General features: G+C 41.8%; 1 protein-coding gene across 1 annotated transcript in view; it reads right to left on the bottom strand.

The window, feature by feature from the left end:
- Nucleotides 1-23,400, bottom strand: part of LOC138972510 (uncharacterized) — a 323,114-nt gene that overhangs the window by 213,092 nt on the left and 86,622 nt on the right. The gene's annotated exons all lie outside the window — the stretch shown is intronic.

The following is a 23,400-nucleotide window of genomic DNA, read 5'->3' as shown; positions in this document are numbered from 1 at the left end:
ACAAACAAAGAGGTCATTGGCTGCTGTGTTCCAAACACCACCTTCCTACATGGCATAAATCTGTGCAAGGGCTTCGTCAGTCATAGTGCAGGTGAAGAAGCTGATGTCATGTTGAATGTTTCGCCTGAGGTGCTGACACAGAGCTGCCCTCAAGGAAACAGTATCATGGGGTTGCAGATGCAGAGACGCTGCTTTGAAGAAACAGTTCCCGTCTGCGTAAACTGGGCACTTTTCCATCCCATTGTTGGTCAGATGGCGATTAAGACGCTTGTTGTGAAGACGGACCTTGTAGTGAGTGTTGGCTGTGACTCTCTCCAATTGCAGCAGCAAGCCCCTCGTTATCGCCACCTGTACATAAAGAATTAAATTAATCTTTAAATTCCAGCTGGAATAATGCAAGCAAGCAAGTTCTGTCATTCACTGCTGGACAAAACAAGCTGTATTAACAAATATGTGCTCTTCGTCATCTTTTCTGCTGCTTGGTCAACTTTACCACAATAAATAAAATGCTTGCACATAAACAATACCTGTATTCCATCTGTTATTGTTGAAACAAATTACTGATAATTATATATGTTTAGCTCCCCAAACAAAAATGTTAATTTGGCGTAAATTAAAGCACCTTCTGAGAAATACGCCTTTGAAAAAAATGCAGCAATACCTGTACTTTGTGATGGCAAAGGGTCTGCAGTGTCAGTGATGATGTTGACAAAAATGTCCTCGTCACACTCTGACCATGTGTCCTCATCCATTGTTTTTTTTAGGTAGGTTCAGCAAATGCCTAGACCACAAAGAAAAACATCAAATAAAATAAAATCAAGGTTGGTTTGTGTGTGTGTGTGTGTGTGTGTGTGTGTGTGTGTGTGTGTGTGTGTGTGTGTGTGTGTATGAAGAAAACAAGAAAAGCAATTGTCTTAAACCTGAATATCTGAGAGAGAAAGTAAATATTTTCCCTGGGTAAGATACTCAGCTGGCAGTCATCAATTCCTTTTGAATTAGGATAGACAAACAGGAGTGAGAGAGAGAGAGAGAGAGAGAGAGAGAGAGAGAGAGAGAGAGAGAGAGATAGTGAGAGAGAGAGAGAGAATGAGAAAGAGTGGGAGAGGGAGAGATAGATAGAGAGATAGATAGTGAGAGAGAGAGAAAGAGTGGGAGGGAGAGAGAGAGAGAAAGAGAGAGAGAGATATAGTGAGAGATTGAGAGAGAAAGAGAGTGAGATAGTGAGAGAGAGAGAGAAAGAGAGAGAGATAGTGAGAGAGAGAGTGAGAAAGAGTGAGAGAGGGAGAGAGAAGTGTTAATCAAAAACAGATATACATCTCCTTTCTGGAAGTTTCATGTTTTTACCATTTAATACACTGACACTGACAGACATTAATTTAAAATAGCCCACCCTGATATGGCCCTTAGTGGTCGGCTGGGCGTTAAGCAAACAAACAAACAGATTTAAAATAGCATTTCAGTAAAGTAAGTGTAACATTACTTGACAAAAAGGTTCCTACACAAGTGCAAAGTGTATAGGATTGATCACCGCTCTTCATCGGGTGAGAAATGAAATAGACTATTAATCAATCATTACATTGTTTCTAGGCTAGACATCACAATGTGAACATTTCACATGTCAACCATAATGATTACTAACTGACACGTGTACTGACAGTATCAACACTTTTATCAACATTTAACTGAAGTTAACATTCATTTAACTGATACTTACCACAAGAAGAAGTGTAAATCTGAAGTTTCTCCACAATAGTCCCAAGTCAGTCTTTCCTCAAGAAAATTCCAGAGCAAAGTGAAATTGTACACAGCAGTATTCTGATAGTCATTCTGATGTTAATTGTATCTGTTGCGTGGGAAGTTCCCTTATCCTGGACTCACAGAGCAATTCCAGATGTTGGGTTGTAAACTTACCACTCCTTGCTGACAGCTGACTGCTCTCAAAGCAAGAAGCAGGCTCTGGCACTATGACCCCTTTTTACCACCAGAGCAGGCCCCTCCTAGCCGGTGTAGCTATAACCACAGGGTGTTATCAGGCACTTGTTGCACTGTGGTGGGTGGAGGGGTGAGAGTTTATCCCATTTCACCAAAGCCACAAGCCTGTGCTGGTGAAACATAGGCTTGTGGCTGGGCACTGACACGCTGTAACCCATGCCTTCAGTTCAAAATCAAAACAGCGTGCTTCTGTGTGTGTGGTTGTGACTTTGAAAGGCAGAGGGTGAAAGCTTAGCGCATAAACCAAATATCCTCTATAACTCAGATGTTATGTCATATTTTTGACTCAGAAAAATACCATTGTAATAGTTATACTACGCTCTATCAGAAAATATAAAATTTGAAAAATCAAATATTTTGAGATATATGGTTGTGGCTTTAAACAGACGAAATCACCGCGATCTATTGCAGGCACTTCAGGAGGAGTGGGACACCATCCCACAGCAAGATATCCGGCATCTGATCCAGTCCATGCCCAGAAGGTGCCGGACAGTTGTTGCTGCTCAAGGCAGTCACACCCCCTACTGACTTGACAGATTGACTGATTGATTTGAAGATGCAAATGAACTGTGTGTGCATTCAACTGTGTCCATACCAAATTTCAAACAAATAATCTAAATATTGGATTTTCTGTTAATTTTTTCGACAAATAAAACAAATTTGGCAAGTAGCAACTATGCGTTTCTTTTTTTGAACAGTATACATGTACTTTGTCCTGGCTCTCTTCCACACAACATCATACATGTACTTTGTCCTAGCTCTCTTCCAAACAGCATCATACATGTACTTTGTCCTAGCTCTCTTCCACACAACATCATACATGTACTTTGTCCTAGCTCTCTTCCACACAACATCATACATGTACTTTGTCCTAGCTCTCTTCCAAACAGCATCATACATGTACTTTGTCCTAGCTCTCTTCCACACAACATCATACATGTACTTTGTCCTAGCTCTCTTCCACACAACATCATACATGTACTTTGTCCTAGCTCTCTTCCAAACAGCATCATACATGTACTTTGTCCTAGCTCTCTTCCACACAACATCATACATGTACTTTGTCCTAGCTCTCTTCCACACAACATCATACATGTACTTTGTCCTAGCTCTCTTCCACACAACATCATACATGTACTTTGTCCTAGCTCTCCTCCAAACAGCATCATACATGTACTTTGTCCTAGCTCTCTTCCACAAAACATCATACATGTACTTTGTCCTAGCTCTCTTCCACACAACATCATACATGTACTTTGTCCTAGCTCTCTTCCACACAACATCATACATGTACTTTGTCCTAGCTCTCTTCCACACAACATCATACATGTACTTTGTCCTAGCTCTCTTCCACACAACATCATACATGTACTTTGTCCTAGCTCTCTTCCAAACAGCATCATACATGTACTTTGTCCTAGCTCTCTTCCACACAACATCATACATGTACTTTGTCCTAGCTCTCTTCCACACAACATCATACATGTACTTTGTCCTAGCTCTCTTCCACACAACATCATACATGTACTTTGTCCTAGCTCTCTTCCACACAACATCATACATGTACTTTGTCCTAACTATCTTCCACACAACATCATACATGTACTTTGTCCTAGCTCTCTTCCACACAACATCATACATGTATTTTGTCCTAGCTCTCTTCCACACAACATCATACATGTACTTTGTCATAGCTCTCTTCCACACAACATCATGTATTTACTCTCTCCAACTCTCTTACAATCATGTCTGGCTCGCTCCACATTACATCGTCACTGTACTTTTTTGTAGCGTCACTGAATCAAAGCCAGTAGCAATACAAAGTTTGAGAGAAAAATCTCTAAAAACCGGAATTTTTAAAAATCTAGATTATAATCTGTGCAATTTGGCGCATTCTTGGACGGTATGTCAAACGTTAAACGCCTAGAAGACTTACAATCATGGAATGAATGTTGAAATGAAACAAATGCGAAGGGATGTTAAGTTTTGTGTAAACCTGTGAAACTTAATCATTCTTCAATGTTACTCTTTATACAAACTACTCATTATGTTACTGATTTTGCACACAGACAGTTTTCTTGTTGACCATGTAGTGTAAGGGAAGAAACTGTGCTTGTCTTTTGCCATTGTCATGTCGTGATTATTTCCCTTGGATTATTCCGGGACAAGTCTGGAACGTTTGCAAATTATCTATCGGTGTAACTAAATGTTATAAATCTAATGGTTTGACTTTTGTGCAAATTCAAAAAAAGTTGCCAAATTCGGGGATCGACTCAACAGTACGAGGTTTAACATTGAGCGGTAAGCCCTCCAGATTGTTACCTTTGGGGTAATTCGAATGACATTGTTTTCCTTCATCAACATAAGACAATCAGTGACTTAGATACGGCAATTACAGGCAGGCTAAGGGCATTTCCCATGGATAAATGCGTTCATGTCATGGATGAATTTTGCGCGACATTGCGCAAGTGTAACTTTACAACGAAGGGGTTACATTTTTCATTGTAAATCCTTCTTTGTTAATTCGACATTTTGATTGGTCAATGCAATCACTCAGCGGTCAGGCAATCAGCGTGTCTCACCTCCAAATGGATCTGCCTCAATGTACACTTCCTGGCAAGCGTATCAATACAAGTCATGTGTGTCGCCAGCATGGATACAGCCTCAACTAGTCTCGGTTAGCTTTGAGGGTCATTTTACAAGTAGGAAATATGAAGTACCAACGAAATACCGAGACCATAAGGTATGCGAAGTGATGACGTCGGATACGTGACGTAAGTTGATGCATGAATTCTTTCGGACTACGTCAGTCAATTCCAAAGATCGCTTTTGTGATGAAAAGAATTTGTTTTGAGTTTGCTGTCCAGAAACCCGTCAAAAAAGAAGGGAAAATGTATGTGAAAGAAAACAAAACAGGAGGAGAGTGATACGATAGGAATACAGAGACATATTTCTTGGGACTTGACCCTTGCAGGTAGGTGGACTGAAAGTAGTGTGTGAACAGAACAGAACCAATTCTGTCTGTTTACCATCGCATGAAAGCAGGAAAGAGATCGTCGTCAGATCCTTTGAATGGATAGATTTACAATTACAATATTGACCTACTGCTTTCAACATGTCGGGCTGTGCCTAAATTGTCTCACCTGTGATTTGTAAATGGAATCCCTATTGTATCAGTCATTTGAGTTTGTAAAATATCTCCATAGTTGTTGTGCATGCACTTCAGTTCCTCCACGACCGTTCAACAAAGTGTCGAGTCTGTGGGTAAAATGGTACGATATTTACCTTTTCTCCAAAATGTGTACCAAATTACACCTCCCAAATTGTCAACGGCACAACGGTTTTCCTGCTTGGGGATTGCTTTGAACCTAGCTATGACTGCTTTCTTCGGGACACCGATGATCTAAGGGATAAGGGGGGGGGGGGGGGGGGGGGGGGTTATGTATACTCAGACATTCCGATAATCCGAAAGGTTAAGGTCTGGAGGGTTCAGATTAGGTAAGTATTGCTGCCGCTCAATGTCAAACCTCGTTCTGTTGAGTCGATCTCCGAATTTGGTGACCTTTTTTGAAATTACACAAACGTCAGACCATTTAATGGATTGTCACTTTGTGGAAGGGTCATACGTAGGCTGAAATTTACGTCCTTCAAATATAAAGTGACTCGGTCAACAGATGAAGACGTTATTAGCATTTTGGGGGTTGCATTGTTTAGGGGGTCACCCTGTATTTCGACCCAGCGGCTTTTTAAGCTTTAAGTGCACAGACAAATACGAAATACAAAAGAATTATCTCAGAAAATGATCAGCCGCTTGCAAGTGAAGCCACAAGCGATGAAGGCTAATTTATTATAATCAATCGCTTGTGTCCCACCACTCAGCTACCTTGATTTGAGTATAGCAGACGTCATCATCTAAAAACAGAACACCGCAGTGGAGTGAGATGCCATTTTTTATTTGTTAATATCTATGAGGCTACATCTTATGAGGCTACATCTTTTGAGCCCGTGGAAGAATGTTTCTGAAACTTGGCACACATGTACAATCCCTTGTTAAGTATGTAAAGCTGCATACATGTCACATTTGTTGATGAAACATCACGAGCGTTTACACAATTTAAACGCAAAACTGATACAACGTCCATTCTTAGGTTCTGTTTGCCGAAGTACTGGAACGAATACGGACGAGGGTCTTTGTTATCGTTCAGTAAAAATTGGAGAGGAAGTCATCTTGGTTGGAATTTGTGTCACGAATATATTTTTCTATACGACTGCACTGTTACAGCTCGATAGCAACAGCCCTGCCGGAACAGCATTACTGCCGTATGTAGCAAACTTCACGTGAATCTTGAGTTTGTGATGCGTGTGTGTGAGCTGTTCCCCTTTTCATGTTCATCGTGTGTGGCATTTGTTAAAATCATCTGTTTTGGTATTTGTTATATTCATATTTTATTTTTATTTGTAACAGTCATCATTTGTAACAGTCATCATTTGTAACAGTCATCATTTGTAACAGTCATCATTTATAGCAACATGGTGGTTGTGCGGCATGTGAGTGTTGTATAGATTAGTGTCAGAAAAGATGTGCTCGTTTGAAGCGAATGTCTTGCATTGCATGCTATCGACTGAGTGAGTAAATGTCAGATTGAGTCAGTAAATGTCAGATTGAGTCAGTAAATGTCAGATTGAGTCAGTAAATGTCAGATCGAGTCAGTAAATGTCATATTGAGTCAGTAAATGTCAGATTAAGTCAGTAAATGTTCTCATGTGTAGCTATCTTTTGCAGTGCGTGTTATCCATTTGAGCAAATGTTGTTGTCCTCTCAGTTGTGTGTGTGTGTGTGTGTGTGTGTGTCACAGTGTGTGTGTGTGTGTGTGTGTGTGTGTGTGTGTGTGTGTCTCTCTCTCTCTCTCTCTCTCTCTCTCTCTCTCTCTCTCTCTCTCTCTCTCTCTCTCTCTCTCTCTCTCTTACTCTTTTAGAACGTTAAAGTGTGTGCGCGTGCGTGTGATTGACAGAGATAATAATAACAACGAAAACATTACAGTGTAGTCGAAGTCATGTTGCACTTGGTTCACTGAAGACATCCGTTTGTCGCAGCAGTATTTGTTTAGCATTTGTTACAGCCATCTTTTATAGAATGTGAAGCAGTCATCTTTTGTTTGCAACAGTCTTCTGTGTAATATTTGGATCAGTGCCATTGAACGTGGATTTCAGATTGTGTAGTGACGCCTGTTATCGATTGAGACAGTAAATGCGCTTATTTGTAGTTGCTCTCTGTTGTGTTATCGATGTGAGCAAACGTGGTTCTCTCTCTCTCTCTCTCTCTCTCTCTCTCTCTCTCTCTCTCTCTCTCTCTCTCTCTCTCTCTCTCTCTCTCTCTCTCTCTCTCTCTCGCTCTCTCTCGCTCTCTCTCGTGGATGGAGGTGGAGTGTATGAGTGTGTGTACGTACGTGTGTACGGCTGTGTGTGTTTGTGTGTGGAGCGATTTCCAGAAACTACTGGACACATCTTCCCAGCCAGCAAGACATTAGCGGCCGATAATCGGCCGAACACCCTTCAAAAAGTCGGGCCGGTGACGTCAAAACATACGACGCGGGTGTTGGCCCGACTAACTTTTGCAAAGAGGCAACGAGGCGGCCGACAGGCGGCCGAACACCTGTACTATGGCGGCACGCATCCGGTCCGATGTTAATCGGCCCGATGACTTGTTGGACCTGCGGCCCGACACCTTATGCCGACATCGGGAAGATATCGATTTCAGCGGGAAGACATCGGGACGATGTCGGCCCGCAGGTCCAACAAGCCATCGGACCGATTAACATCGGACCGGATGCGTGCCGCCATAGTACAGGTGTTCGGCCGCCTATCGGCCGCCTCTTTGCTTCTTTGCAAAAGTTAGTCGGGCCAACACCCGCGTCGTATCTTTTGACATCACCGGCCCGTCTTTTTGAAGGGTGTTCGCCCGATTATCGGCCGCTAATGTCTTGCTGGCTGGGTGCAGCTACAGCAGTATGTAACCCCCCCCCCCCCCCCGCCCCCCAAGTGTAACAGTGCAAAATTCACTTAAAGCTACAGCTACAGCAGTACAACCCCCCTCCCCCCAGTGTTACAGTGGAAAACAAACCTACAGATACAGATACAGCAGTATGTACAACCCCCTCCCCCCCCCCCCCCCCAGTGTAACAGTGCAAAACACAACACCAGCTACAGATACAGCAGTATGTAGACCCCCCCCCCCCCGCCCTCACTGTAACAGTACAAAACACACCTACAGCTACAGATACAGCCGTATGTACAACCCCCCCCCCCCTCAGTATTACAGTATAAAACACCTACAGCAACAGATTCAGCATAGTGCAAAAATTACTTACAGCTACAGCCGTATGTACACCCCCCTCCTCCTTAGTAACAGTACAAAACACACCTACAGCTCCAGTTACAGCAGTATGTATACCCCCCCCCCCCCCCAATGTAACAGTGCAAAACACACTTACAGCTACAGATTCAGCAGTATGTACAACCCCCCCTCCCCCAACCCAAGTGTAACAGTGCAAAAAACACCTACAGCTACAGCAGTATGTACCCCCCCCCCCCCAACTGTAACAGCACAAATCGCACCTACTCGGCTACAGATACAGCAGTGTGTACAACCACCCCCCCCCCCCCCAGTGTAACAGTGCAAAACACACCTACAGCTACAGCATTAATATGTACAACCCCCAACCCCCCCCCCCCCCGCCCCCACTGTAACAGTACAAAACTCATTTACAGCTACAGATTCAAAATTATGTACACCCCCCTCCCCCCGCTGCCACCACTGTAACAGTACAAAACATACAACACTCCACCCCACTTCCCTTGTGTAGAGCGCAAAACACACCTAGAGCTACAGATACAGCAGTATACAACCCCAATCCCCCCCCCCCCCCCCCCCTGTGTGCAAAACACACCAACAGCTACAAAAACAGCAGTATGTTCAACCCCCCCCCCCCCCCTACTGTAACAGTACATAACACACCTACAGCTACAGCTAGTTACATCTATGCTTGGCGCTGGTGAACAATATTCACGTTTTTGGCAAAAACCGCCAGTTTTGGCCAAAAAAGACAAAGATTTGGCCAAAACAACCCACACATTTGGCCAAATAAAATAGATTTGGCTATAACTTTTTTTTGGCCAAAACTTTCTATGTAAAAGTTTTGGCCAAAACTGTTTATGTTAGCTAAAACGGGAGATTTGGCCAAACTTCTGCCACAAAAAGATTTGGCCAAAAAAAGATTTGGCCAAACAAAAAAGATTTGGCCAAATCTTCACTTTTTGGCCAAATCTTTTTTGTTTGGCCAAATCTTTTTTTGGCCAAATCTTTTGTATTTGCTGGCGCTGGTGGACAATATTCACTTTTTTGGCCAAATCTCTTTTTGGCCAAAACTTTGCTTTTTTGGCCAAAACTTTGCTTTTTTGGCCAAAACTTTGCTTTTTTGGCCAAAACCGCCAGTTTTGGCCAAAAAAGTGTGTTTTGGGCCAAAAAAAGTGAATATTGCTTGGCGCTGGTGGACAATTTTCACTTTTTTGGCCAAAACTATAATTTTTTGGCCAAAACTGGCGGTTTTGGCCAAAACTGGCGTTTTTGGCCAAAACTATACTTTTTTGGCCAAAACTTTGCTTTTTTGGCCAAAACTGGCGTTTTTGGCCAAAAAAATGAATATTGTCCATCAGCGCCAAGGGGTACTCAAAGATTTGGCCAAAAAATGAAGTTTTGGCCAAAACTATTTTTTGGCCAAAACTTTCAATGCAAAAGTTTTGGCCAAAAAAATATTTGGCCAAATCTAAAACATTTGGCCAAAAAAGTGAAGATTTGGCCAAATGTTTTAGATTTGGCCAAATATTTTTTTGGCCAAAACTATGCACTTAAAACACACTTTTTGGCCAATAATGTACGTTTTTGGCCAAAAAAGTGTGTTTTGGGCCAAAAAAGTGAATATTGTTCACCAGCGCCAAGCATATACATCAGTATGCACACCCCCCCCCCCCCCAAGTTTAACAGTACAAAACACACCTACAGCTACAGATTCAGCAGTATGTACAATCCCCCCCCCCCCCCAGTGTCACTGTGCAGAACACACATACAGCTACAGATTCAGCAGTTAGTATGTACACCCCCCCCCCCCCCCCCAAGTGTGTAACAGTGCAAAACACACCACCAGCTACAGATAGATCAGTATGTACACCCCCCCCAAGTGTTACAATGCAATACACGTCACACCTACAGCTACAGATGTATGTACCCCCCCCCCCCCAAGTGTAACAGTGCAAAACACACCACCAGCTACAGATAGATCAGTATGTACACCCCCCCCCCCCCAAGTGTTACAATGCAATACACGTCACACCTACAGCTACAGATACATCAGTATGTACACCCCCCCCCCCCCAAGTGTAACAGTGCAAACCACACTGACAGTTACAGATTCAGCAGTATGTACTCCACCCCCCCCCCCCCCAGTGTAACAGTGCAAAAATCACTAACAGCTACAGCAGTATGTACCCCCCCTCCCCCTACAGCTACAGAAGTATGTTACCCCCCCCCCCCCTGTAACAGGACAATACACACCTACATCTACAGCAGTATGTACACCCCCCCCCCCCCCCACTGTAACAAGACAAAACACACCTACATCTATATTTACAGCAGTGTGTACAACACCCCCCTCCCCCACTGTAACAGGACAAAACACACCTACATCTACAGAATAAGATACAGCAGTATGTACTCCCCCCCCCCCTCACTGTAACAGCAAAACTAACATTGAGAGCCAAAGAAAACCGAAATCACTTACTCGCTCCATCCGTCGGTTGTCCTCGAGTTGACCATAGATATCCCTCTGAATCTGATTGTCATTGCCAAGAGCCTGACTCACTGGCTACACAACTATTCTCACCGCCACCACGTGGCACTGGGACCAGCACTCAGATTGAGATCCCGAGGCGACATTCGTCTCGGATAACATATCATCAATGTGCTGTGCAACATTCCCAAGAATGTCTCTTCTTTCGATATTAACTTGAACTAAGAAAACAAATAAAATTCGCTCACGCGGGAAAGCAGCAGCCATTTGCACACTCAATCTTGTTTACCGTAAGGAAAGCTATTTGAATAGTTCAAGTAAATGATGGCGTATTTTTAAAATGTAAAACTCATGATTTGAGCTCATGCTGTATTTGATTGCAAATATGCAAATAAAACTTACAATTAATTATCCTACTCCTATGTGAAAAAGTCAACAAATATGAATAATTTAGTTTCGCATTTGCATGGTCAGTCTCCTAATGTCACGCCGTTGCTGGACCGACGCTTGAACAGGGGACGTAACAAATGCTAAAATAATGATCATCAATTTGTTATCTCCCGTAACTCTGCATAATTTTATCGACAGCAACATTGCGTCGGGCCGATGTCGGGGTTTATTACGTACATTTGCCGAGTTTTACACACAGTCAAACGGTATCGGCGCGACAACGGACGACGACACACGACATATGACGACGTCACCCGACTGAAATCGTCAGTCGGCCGACGAAAGCTTGCTAGCTGGGTTCGCGGAACTGCTTAACATTTGACATTTTGCAGACAATATCACAACACAGATGTATTTTGATGACCGACAGGAATACAAACTCACGTGCACTTTCTGCCATTCGTGATCTAAGGTTGAATTTCTCCGAACTGTGTCTATTTCAGTCGTTTGACAGGTACATCTGACACAAAACGTGGCCTAGCTAACGCCTTAGTCAAGACCAAGGAAGGTAAACGTTTCTGCAAATCTCATGAGAAAAATTCCTTACACATGTTTAAAGTTGACTTGAATCCTTGCATATTCCATTGTTATGACGCCGCCAAAAGGTGGCCTACACTGGGGAAGCAATCACGCTAAGCTTAGAGAAAATGTATACATTTTCAGCACGAAGTGTTATGTCCCTTATACTGATTCTATACTACCCGTCATACAAAAAACTAGGCAGATGCTTTTGAGGGCAGATTTATGATGAGGCTTTTGATTGTAAAACCAATTGTATGACTGAAAAGGCCCTTAACTCCCCTACCTTATTCAAAAAACTGATTGAGTGTACATAACGTAGTGTCGATACAGTGGAACCTACAACACAGACCCCCCCCCCCCCCCCCCGAATCAAATTCGCAAAATCAAGGTTCCCGCGTTAAAAAATCAGAACAATTAAATAAAAAAATGTTTTGCATGTCAATAGACAGAACAATCAAATCTGCATCCAAAACCGTCTGTTTTGTTCACATATCTTGTCTAACATGGACGCAATAGCATGTCGGGCGGTGAAAGAGAAGGCCTCTCATGATCAACAATGGCTGTTCACAGTGCGCTTGTTTGAACGCACATAACAATTCGTTGAACATGCTCTTTAAAGGTCCAGACCATGCTGTTTTAGCGTCAAAAACGCTTCGAATCGTGTTCCTGCGCGACCGAACACTTCCCGATGTTTGCAGTTAGTTAGAAAACCACTTTCTTACCGTCTTCAACAATGTTTGGTTTACTTCGGAATCTTGTAAGGCCGTAATCCGACGAATTTTGTGACCGAAGCGACGGATTTCTTCTCCAAAACGACCCGCCATTGTGCAGCGTGATCTTCGCGAGACTGGCTTTTGAATAAATTATCCGTGACGTCACACAGTGTTTAAGATGCTGTTTACCAACATGGCAACAAGCGTGACTGCAGACGAAATTGAACCGTACATGTTCGAACAACCAGTTTTTCTCCTCGAATCAAGCATGAAAGATGAGGAGCGGAGGCCACTTCCAGCAGTAGTGAAAAGACAGTGACGATGAAAATTGCGACTCTGTTTGTCTCAGCGATCAAAGGTAAACACGCCCGCTCTCTGTGCTGAACTTATCGTCTGCTTTCGAGTCTGTGCTATTTTTTCACTCTCGCCTTGTCAACGCACTCGCGAATAAGTGGGATATTGTTTAAGTGTTCATGCATTGCATTCACGAGTAAAAGAACAACAGCTCATCGCAGTTTTAACTGTTCTTGATTATTTCAGAGACTGGTGTCAGAGTGGCCACTGTACCTGTTGTATTGTGTGGGAGGGGCAGATTTGAGAGAGAGAGGAAGCTAGCCTGAGGTACATTGTAGAATGAAAACTTGCAGGGGAGCAAGAATGCATCACCAGCCACGAAGGTGTACATACAACTTTTTTTGAGGTGCCTATATTTGTTTCATTTTTAAATATTAAACAATGGCGACTGCACGTGAGAGGGAACAATAAAGAGACCAAAAAGCAATGTACTCACCCACATTTTGTTTGGTCTACAGACCTCAAAACTGCCGCTTTTCATTCCCCTCGGGTAGCTTCCCTTGCTTCTCTGTCTTTGTCATTTGTTGGTTTGTGCAGTGTAGTTGTTTTGTCAGTTGTTCTCCTCTTTATTTGTTCTATCGTCTTTCTTCTTCTTTTTTGTGTGTGTACTTTTGTGTTTTTGTGCCTGAAGAAGACCCTTAGGTCGAAACGTCGCCGTTATTCGTTCCGTGTTCGTCATTTTAACGTGAGTACATTGCTTTTTGGTCTCTTGATTTTTAAATGTATGTATTTGTTGTTGTTTTTAAAGGCTATCAAGAAAACTGTTGTCATTTAAATGTGACACTCAGTCAAATATAGTTTCACACACACACACAAGATTAACTCACTTGCATGCCCACAGAAGAAGTTTGCTCTTCACATTGTTCTGTTGTTGTTGTTTTTATAATGTAATCATTGTAACATCAACACTCAGTAATAACCAATATTACAACACAATCACTTTTTCATCAGAACTCACTCACATACTACATGTATTAAACCCTGGTTTATGGACACTTGCATTTGTACTTTGCATGGGAAAGCAGCCTGAATTTCAGGTGAACTTTAATAAAAGAAGATTTATATGTATGTTGCTCTAGATGCATGTTTTAATAAATAATAATGACATTCAGGAAAGTAAAAGGACTGTTGAAGTTTGCTGTTGTAAAATGTCTGATGATTAGGGTTTTGTTGCACATTTAGTGAATTGACTGTACCAATTGCTGTTATTATTTACACCCAATCAGTGCATCCACATGATATTATGTAGCTTAAATTAAAGAAAATGTTTTGATGTGTTCAGAACATACTGACAAGTTGCACACTCACTGACTTTCCGAAAGAACAGGAAAGTTCTTCCTGCCTGTCTGGTCGCTGCCATCAGAGACCTCTTTCTGTCACAGAGCTACACAGGCTTCAAATGTATGTAAGATAAATAAAAGGTACATTACAACTCTCAACTGCGGGGTGTGTGTGTGGGGGGGGATGTGCATAACCATTGCATACTTAAGGTCGGCTTAAACTGCAAACAGAAATGTGGAGCTTGCGTAACAATTCTTGCTTTGTCAGATTTGGAGATAGGCAGCCTCAGTCTATATAGTTGGTCGCCAGTTGGGGCGTCCTGCTTGGTGACAACTTGAGCTTTGTCAACTGGTCTAGCTGTAGCTGTCAAAGTCTGGGCACTGTTGCATTGTAGTCTTGCTGTGTATGCAGAGCTTTGTTGTAGCTGCCATAGGCCAGTGTTGCCATAGGCCAGTGTTAGGATCACCACCCCCTCAAACAGCTCGTTCAGTTAACCTGATGCCTGTTTTAGACAGAAAAAAAGTTACCACAATCAGCAGAACTTTCACTGGAGAATGGGCATAATTCTTTCATACTTTTCTTTCTCATAGCTTTTTTTGGTTTTTATAATCTCTTCATTACACTAAATAACATCCATCTTAAGACCTATTTTGAGCCTTAATTTAAGTTGACTAGTAATGATATTAATCATAATGTATTTATTTTTATAATGTACAAACTAGAGTATGTATGTGGATATGTGTGTGATGGTGCTGGTATGGATATGTGTGGTTTGGGTTATGTGTGTACTGATGTGTACATTTTATGTGTTTTGTATGTTTTGCGAGTGCGATTTTATGTGATGTTATTCTGTACACCAGCCAAAACAAAATGTCTGGTATATTAGATAATAAACGCACCTTTAAATTTATTAGCGACTACACCCCGTCACCCTCCAGTCCCCCTCCCCCCCATTACACCCTACACTTTTAACATTGTATAAAAAATCATGTCCCAATATAGGTCCCTAGTTACCTGGGAGGACGTTAAGCTCCATAATCAACATCAACAACGTATTGAATTGAATTGAAAAGCTGGGGTTAGGAGGTCTAACTTCTTGAATTAAAGTGTTTTTTTCTCAGGTGCATGTAGTTTTTTATTTGCTTGAAATCATGGTGTATTCTGGTTGTAAGAGAAGAGTCAATTTCCTTGTAAGCCTGCAAAATTAAGATTTGTCATTTTTGAAGTACACAAGTTTTTGTAAGAGTCCAAAATAGTCCAGGATAAGGAGGAAAAACATTGGGTGGGTCAGGAAATCTGAAACATTGCATAGTTTTTTTGTGTGCCTATGTAGACACAAAAAGTACTTAGAGCACTCCCCCCCCCCCAAGAGAGCATAGCTTAGTTTTAATTATTTTAATGCCACTGTTAGCAAGAGGAGTACTACAGACAGCAATCAAACAGTGGATTTTTTCTGTAGACATTGTTATTTCTGTTTAGGTGTTTCAGTAGTTTTCTATGCGGATAAATCATGCTGCATGATCACTAGAAACAATCCAGCTCTGTAGCATGCAAGTTTTTTAAAGGTTTTTTTCCCATGTTACTCTGAGAGAAAAAAAAAAACCACAGAGATAAAGTTGAACTGGCAGTTTGACTGAAGCAGTGGTAATAACACAGAGTTGTGCTCTTCCTACAATCAATGTTTTGATGTGGATGATGATGTCCGAACATGTACTTGGTTGTATTATTTTGCTAGACTATTTGTTTCTGTTAGATATATCTGCTCACATGATTGTTGTTCATAATTTGACATTACATTTACTGCTGATCAAAATGTATTGTTGGAATAGGTCTGCTTAATATTCTGACTGCAGTTTTGTAATAAAATCAAATAACACAGATGTTTTAAGTATCAAAGTGCTTTTCACACACACACACACACACTCACACACTATGAGTATGACTGCAAACATGAATTTGTACTTGTATTAATTATAATTACTGTATTACAGAACCTGATCTGAAAAAAAGGACAACAGCAAATTATTCATGCAAGCTTGCTGTATTAACGATTTCTTTATCCATTTAATACAACACTGAATTAAAAGATAACAACTATAACAACGTGTGTGTGTTTGTGTGAATGTCTATGTGTATATGGACGGACACTGATTAAACCTGAGACTCATCGATTACCCAGGTGAGTGTAAAAGAGGGAGAGAGAGAGGGAACTTTAAGGTGGGTGCATGGGGACGGACATGTAGTAACAGATATATGTTTTAATCTGTAATCTTAACACATGTGCTTAAAATTAGGAACAGATGCCATTCCACTACAAATACTGTCAGTCTGACAAAAACGCCCAGTGACACTGAACCCCTATCCCTTACAGAACACATTCAGTATACATGTACTCACTTCCTTTCGTCTGCGTTTAGTGAAAGCAGATCGTTCTGATGACATTGGTATCCGGTTTCTGACCTCCTGTGAGTGGTCAACAATTGTCGGAACTGGAACTGCGTCAGGCAACAGCTGTTTTGTGTACTGCGTTCACATTGGAAGAAAGTGTCGCGAAACACAGCACATCGTGTTGGCCGTTTCCAGTTAATCAGTCTTGCTGCAGAAGTTGTAAGCCCATCGGAAAAAGGTGACAACTGATGCCTGAACCTTTTTTCTATACTTCATAGCTATTCCTTCGGCGTGTTGTTGATGCTCGATGTAGGCAAACGCCCACTTGGCACTTGAGCCTAAGCTGTACACGAAATGACGTCACAGCCGGTTCTCGTCTACTGGCGGCCATTTCGAAGTCTCGTTTAGCAGACGAATTTGGCGGAACGTTTTTAATTAAATCACAATGATAAAGCTACGAATCGGTGAATTTCTTTACATTTTTGGAATCTTTAGGTGCATTTCTCTAACCTTCAGTCATCGGTTAGTGGTTCTAATAACCTTTAAAACAGCGTGGTCTGGTCCTTTAAACTGAAGAGCCATGATCTGTTTAAAGCGTGTCAGCAGTGAGCTTTGCCTGGCGTAGGCCGACATTTGCGCTCAGCGCTCTGAATGAGTCAACTTCTTAAAGATTACTTTCGCTTTGAATACCTCATACCACCCATGTCTGATAAAAATATGTTGGCCTACATGAAATTTGAGTATGTGACGCATATGTTATTGTTTTTTAAGATAACAAAACATTTTTTTTTCTCGATAAGTCAGCAAAGATAAGTCGTCAATTTAAGAACTCTTTCTGGCATGACAAATAACAGCAGACCTAATGTCTCAAATGACATGTGCTAGCAAAAATCACCAAAGGTTTGAAGGCAATACGTTGAGTAGTAACTGAAATGTACCTATTTTTGTCGCATTACCCACTAAAACGGCCTCTAAAACCACCTTTTACGGCTTCTCAGAGCAATAACACCTGCACCATTCAGCATGCCATAATGTCATTGTTAAACCAGATATGTAAACAAAACAAAACTGACTGATTTGGATGCAGATTGGATTGTTCTTTCTATTGACGTGCAGACCATGCTTTGTTTATAATAAACGGCTTCATCAGAAAGATCTGCCCTCAAACGCATATGCCAAGTTTTTTTATGACGGGTAGTATAGACAATGCAGTCACACATGCAGTCACAAAAATAGACACACACACATGTATACACAGTCACATAGACACGCAACACGCGCGTGCACACACACACACACACACACACACACACACACACACACACACACACGCGCACACACACGCCGCACACACGCACACACACACACACACACTGACACTGACAAACACACATATATACATTTATAGAAACCTACACACTCAATCAATCAATCAATGAGTCTTATATCGCGCATATTCCGTGTGTACAGTTCTAGGCGCTCTGCAGTGATGCCGTGTGAGATGAAATTTTATACGGCCAGTAGATTGCAGCCATTTCGGCGCATATTTACCTTTCACGGCCTATTATTCCAAGTCACACGGGTATAGGTAGACAATTATTAACTGTGCCTAAGCAATTTTGCCAGGAAAGACCCTTTTGTCAATCGTGGGATCTTTAGCGTGCACACCCAATGTAGTGTACACGGGGGGAGGTTCGGACACCGAAGAGAGTCTGCACACAAAGTTGACTCTGTGAAATAAATTTCCGCCGAACCTGGGATCGAACTCACGCTGACAGCGGCCAACTGAATACAAATCCAGCGCGCTACCAACTGAGCTATATCCCCGCCCACTGAGGAAAAGAACAGTTTATTACAATGTGAACTCATAAGTGCATATAACAGTTACGTAGTAAGAAGAAAATGGAAAGTAAGTGATTTAAACATGGACAAATACATTTTATTTTCTAAACATGACCGCTCGCAAGACCCATTTATGGCACCTATAGTTTTTAGTCACAGAATAACATACATTGGCAAGTAAACATGAAAACTTTACTTTATTTGTTTGGTGTAGGTTTTAGCCAGTGGAACAAGAAAACATTTCCTCAAAAAGAGCTGACGCCGATTTGTTTTCTTTCTCGAGAACATAGGGGGGGGGGGGGGGGGGGGGGGGGTCAGGCAAAACCTATCCAGCATCAATAGTATTCCCTGTTATGTTCTTAGACCAACTCTTTCACAAACAAAAATATTTTCAAACTGAAGTTATTTGCTCTCCAAACCAAGTTATGATGGAGCGAAATGTCTTTCTAATAAAATGACGTACTTTCATATGAATCATGTTTTTTTTCAGTAACTGTTTTGATAAGCTATTGCCGAAAATGTTTTCGAAACATCAGAACACTTTAGCTTTGTTGATGGGTTTTTTTTTCTCTACTTACTCCTTAAACGATTAATACTTGTGACATGTGCACGTTAAACTACAAGGAATACAACAAATCAGACCCACACAACTATACGCACAGACACACATGCACTTATCAAATGTGTTCGTGAATAATAGTGCAATGAAACAGCTTTGTAATGTACATTAAGTTTCAGTGTTTACGTTTTCTGCAATAGCCTCCTTTCTTCATCTATCCGTTTGTTTTTGTTTGGGAATCGTTACATCTGTAGTTCGTCTTTCTGTTCTATTGTCTGTCTTTTCACTGTTTGTTTACTTTGTTGACGTGCCTGAAGAAGACCCTGGGGTTGAAACGTTGCTGTTATTTGTATTCTTCGTTACACGGCTTTTTGCTCATTTTTACATTTAGTCAAGTTTTGACTAAATGTTTTAACGTAGAGGGGGGAATCGAGACGAGGGTGTGGTGTATGTGTGTGTGTCTGTGTGTGTGTAGAGCGATTCAGACTAAACTGCTGGACCGATCTTTATGAAATTTGACATGAGAGTTTCTGGGTATGATATCCCCAGACATGTTTTTAATTTTTTTGATAAATGTCTTTGATGACGTCATATCCGGCTTTTCGTGAAAGTTGAGGCGGCACTGTCACGCCCTCATTTTTCAACCAAATTGGTTGAAATTTTGGTCAAGTAATCTTCGACGAAGCCCGGACTTCGGTATTGCATTTCAGCTTGGTGGCTTAAAAATTAATTAATGACTTTGGTCATTAAAAATCTGAAAATTGTAAATAAAAATAAAAATGTATAAAACGATCCAAATTTACGTTCATCTTATTCTCCATCATTTGCTGATTCCAAAAACATATATATATGTTATATTTTGATTAAAAACAAGCTCTGGAAATTAAATATATAAATATTATTATCAAAATTAAATTGTCGAAATCAATTTAAAAACACTTTCATCTTATTCCTTGTCGGTTCCTGATTCCAAAAACATATAGATATGATATGTTTGGATTAACAACACGCTCAGAAAGTTAAAACAAAGAGAGGTACAGAAAAGCGTGCTATCCTTCTTAGCGCAACTACTACCCCGCTCCTCTTGTCAATTTCACTGCCTTTGCCATGAGCGGTGGACTGACAATGCTACGAGTATACGGTCTTGCTGAAAAATGGCATTGCGTTCAGTTTCATTCTGTGAGTTCGACAGCTACTTGACTAAATGTTGTATTTTCGCCTTACGCGACTTGTTATTTATTTATCGCTCTTGCGCGCAGTCACCGTAATTGTTATTCTGGTACATATAAGATTTGTAAAATGCTCCTAGACTTGTAAACGCTGGTTCAGAATCGCCCGGAACTGTAGATATTGTTGGTATGAATGTATGTTTGTTTGTTTGTGTGTTTGTTTGTTTGTTTATGTACTTTATACTGTTTGTTATCTTTCACTTCGCGGCAATGCATTCTCCTTCTTGTTTACAGAAACCGAGTTTTGAAAGATTCAAGAGTGTTTTAAAAAGCGCTGCTTATTTAACTAGAGTGCCGACATTTTGATTAGGACAATTAAACAAAGTTTGCAAAGAAAGATATCTTTAAACTATCATATTGATACCGATGTGTATACCATCTGTTTTGCTTGTTAGTGTTCATGCAGTAAAAGCAAAACAGTAGGGGATGGCGGAAGGAGAAGAACATTTGGAATACCCCCCTCCCCCCTTCCTTCCAAAGTACTGATGATCGACCTCAGGTACAAAGATATTGATGGGATCAATTCCCTTCAACAACATAAACAACAAAAACTGTTTTAACTCAGAAATGTGCTTCATCGCAACATTCTTATTTTACCATTGTCAGTTTCGGTAATGTGGAGATGTTAAGCTATATTTCAATGAAATAAAGGATGAGCAGAATCTTCTCAATCGAAAGATGGGGCACATGCACATGAATACAAAATGGGGTTTGTTAGGCCACACCTGGAGCGTTAACAGATTTAATGCACTCACTCTTTTCAATTAAATGAAATCATGTGACACGGTGGTATACTTACTGTTGCGCGTTATCTCGCGCGGCATTTGACAAAGCAATTGTAGGCGTAAAGAGAGGTTAGGACTGCTCTACCTTTTGGAAAAATCTGATCTTGTTCTGTTATCTGTTTGTGTATGTGTTCATTTATTTACACCCGCTTTGAATCGTTTGAGTTGTTCCTGCCTAAAAGAGGGGTTCTCGCTTACAGAGTTATTTCCCTTGTTGTTTGCAGCAGTGATGACTACCGTATATGAGATACAGATTGTATAAACGTATGTTCCGAAGGAAGTTAAGTTTGTTTAGTTCATTTCTCTAATATAATCTCCAGTAATACTAAGTAACGGAAGACCTTAATTTCTATCTCCAGTTTGTGTTTGACCTCTATGTCAGTCCTTAAAAAAGTATGACGATTTTGCACATTTGAAATGAGTGGTTTTTGTTATGGAAAGCATGGAATTTGAGTGTAGGCTACTCCACCGAAATATAAAGATAAGAGTTAACAAGCAGGCCTGTGCGCAGTGAACCGAGGAGGCGGTTGGAAGTCGCAACTGTCCGACACTGACTAAATTTGACTCCAGTTTTAGCGAAAAGTACTCCTTCAAGCGTTACCAAATGCCATTCAAAATACCAATCAAATCAGATACATGTTTTCAATAATATACTCAGAGGCAAAAGAAACGCAAATGCTGCAGTGAAGATGGGTTACCCATGAATTTTAATGTCGAATTAATTATTTCGGGTTAACAATAACAAGGAAACGAATTGACCGATACAAAAACCATACGGAAAAGTGTATTGGGATGAGAGCATGACGTGCCATGTTCCACTGAACACTGTTTGAAGACGGTTGAAATTCAATAGCGTGTTGCTCCTCCCTGGGCGTTGATGACTGTGGCGCACCTCCGGTACATGGAGAGGACGAGGTGATTAATTTGCTGCTGAGAGACCTGAGCCCACACCTGGGTCACGGCAGCACGCAGTTCTGCTGCTGTGCGGGGTCTCCTGGCAAGGGCATTAATCCTTCTTTGCATGATGTCCCAAAAGTGTTCGTTTGGGTTGAGATCCGGAGATCGAGCAGGATGAGGCAGAATGTTCACGCTGTTGTGACGCAACCTGTCCTGGGTAGCACGTGCAGTATGGGGACGGGCATTGTCTTGCTGGAACAGGCAGTTCCGGTACCTCTGGACAAATGGAACCACATAGGGACGCAGGACTTGATTGATGTAGCGGTCTGCATTGACACCATTCCCACGACCTTGGCCGACGTTCTGAAAGACGACAGGTCCCACTCGCTAATTGACACCAATGGCGCCCCATATCATGACGCTGGCACGTCCCCATCGATCATGCTGCAGGATGTTATTGTTAGCAAACCGCTGTCCAGGTCTTCGCCAGATCTGGACACGCCCATCGCCAGGTTCCAGGTAAAAGCGCTTCTCGTCCGAAAAAAGAACCCTCCGCCAGTCCCGATGGCGCCAGTGGGCATGCTGCTGGGCCCAGGCTAGACGATCCAGGCGATGCTGAGCTGTCAAGACAGGACGTCGAGCAGGACGCCACTTTACCAGGTTCTGCCCACCAAGGCGTCGGCGTAGAGTTCTGGCACTGACGGGTTGTCCATGCACCCCAATGTGTTACGGGCTGTGTTGGCGGCAGTTTCGAATGCATCTCGCTGGTGTTGATGGACAAGATGGCGATCTTGTCGGGCTGTTGTTACCCGGGGTCTGCCACGACCTGGTAAGTCGCAGGTACTGTTGGTGGCATGAAAACGTTGCTGCAGGCGATAAACCGTGGTGACATTTACTCCAAATGCCCTAGCAACTTGCTGAACTGATTGTCTGGCATCAAGTCTTCCGATCGCCTGTTGACGCTGATCTGGTGATAGTCTCGGCATCGCGCCTGTGTCGCAGAAATGAATGTTGAATGAGTTTTGTGAGTACGGTACAGCTTGCCTGAACACTCTGAACACGAAAAGCTGCTTTTCCACATTGTGCATGTGCTGAAAGTGGTCCCCATGACGGTTTGGGATCCCCGTCAACAAGACCTCACGTGTGACCCAGATAACGGAAAACACGGTTCTGACAAGATAAGACCGCTAAAACAACACGTGCAGAACATGCTAGTATCATTATTTTCTTTTTATTTCAAGTCCATAAAGGTTTAATTAACGCATCCTTTATTTGCGTTTCTTTATTTGCCTCCGAGTCAACTCAGTCGAGTTTGATCCTGGCAACTTTCAGACAAAGGTTTAGAGGGAGAAAGAAAGTAGAGATAAATTCAGAAAAGTTAGCAGAAGCAGGAAAATGTCACATACTTATATTCATTGGAACATTGAAGACATTACACCCAGAAAAAAAGAGAGTGAGAGGCGCAGGCATTCATAACTGAGAGATGGGCAAGTATAGCAGAAGCTAAGCAGACATTTTTTGTTTTTAATTTGATATTTAAAGGGA

This window comes from Littorina saxatilis, linkage group LG8 (assembly GCF_037325665.1).
Source record: "Littorina saxatilis isolate snail1 linkage group LG8, US_GU_Lsax_2.0, whole genome shotgun sequence".
Taxonomy (NCBI): Eukaryota; Metazoa; Mollusca; class Gastropoda; order Littorinimorpha; family Littorinidae; genus Littorina; species Littorina saxatilis.
The sequence above is the reverse complement of the archived record's forward strand: the minus strand, read 5'-3'. Positions and strand labels throughout refer to the sequence as shown.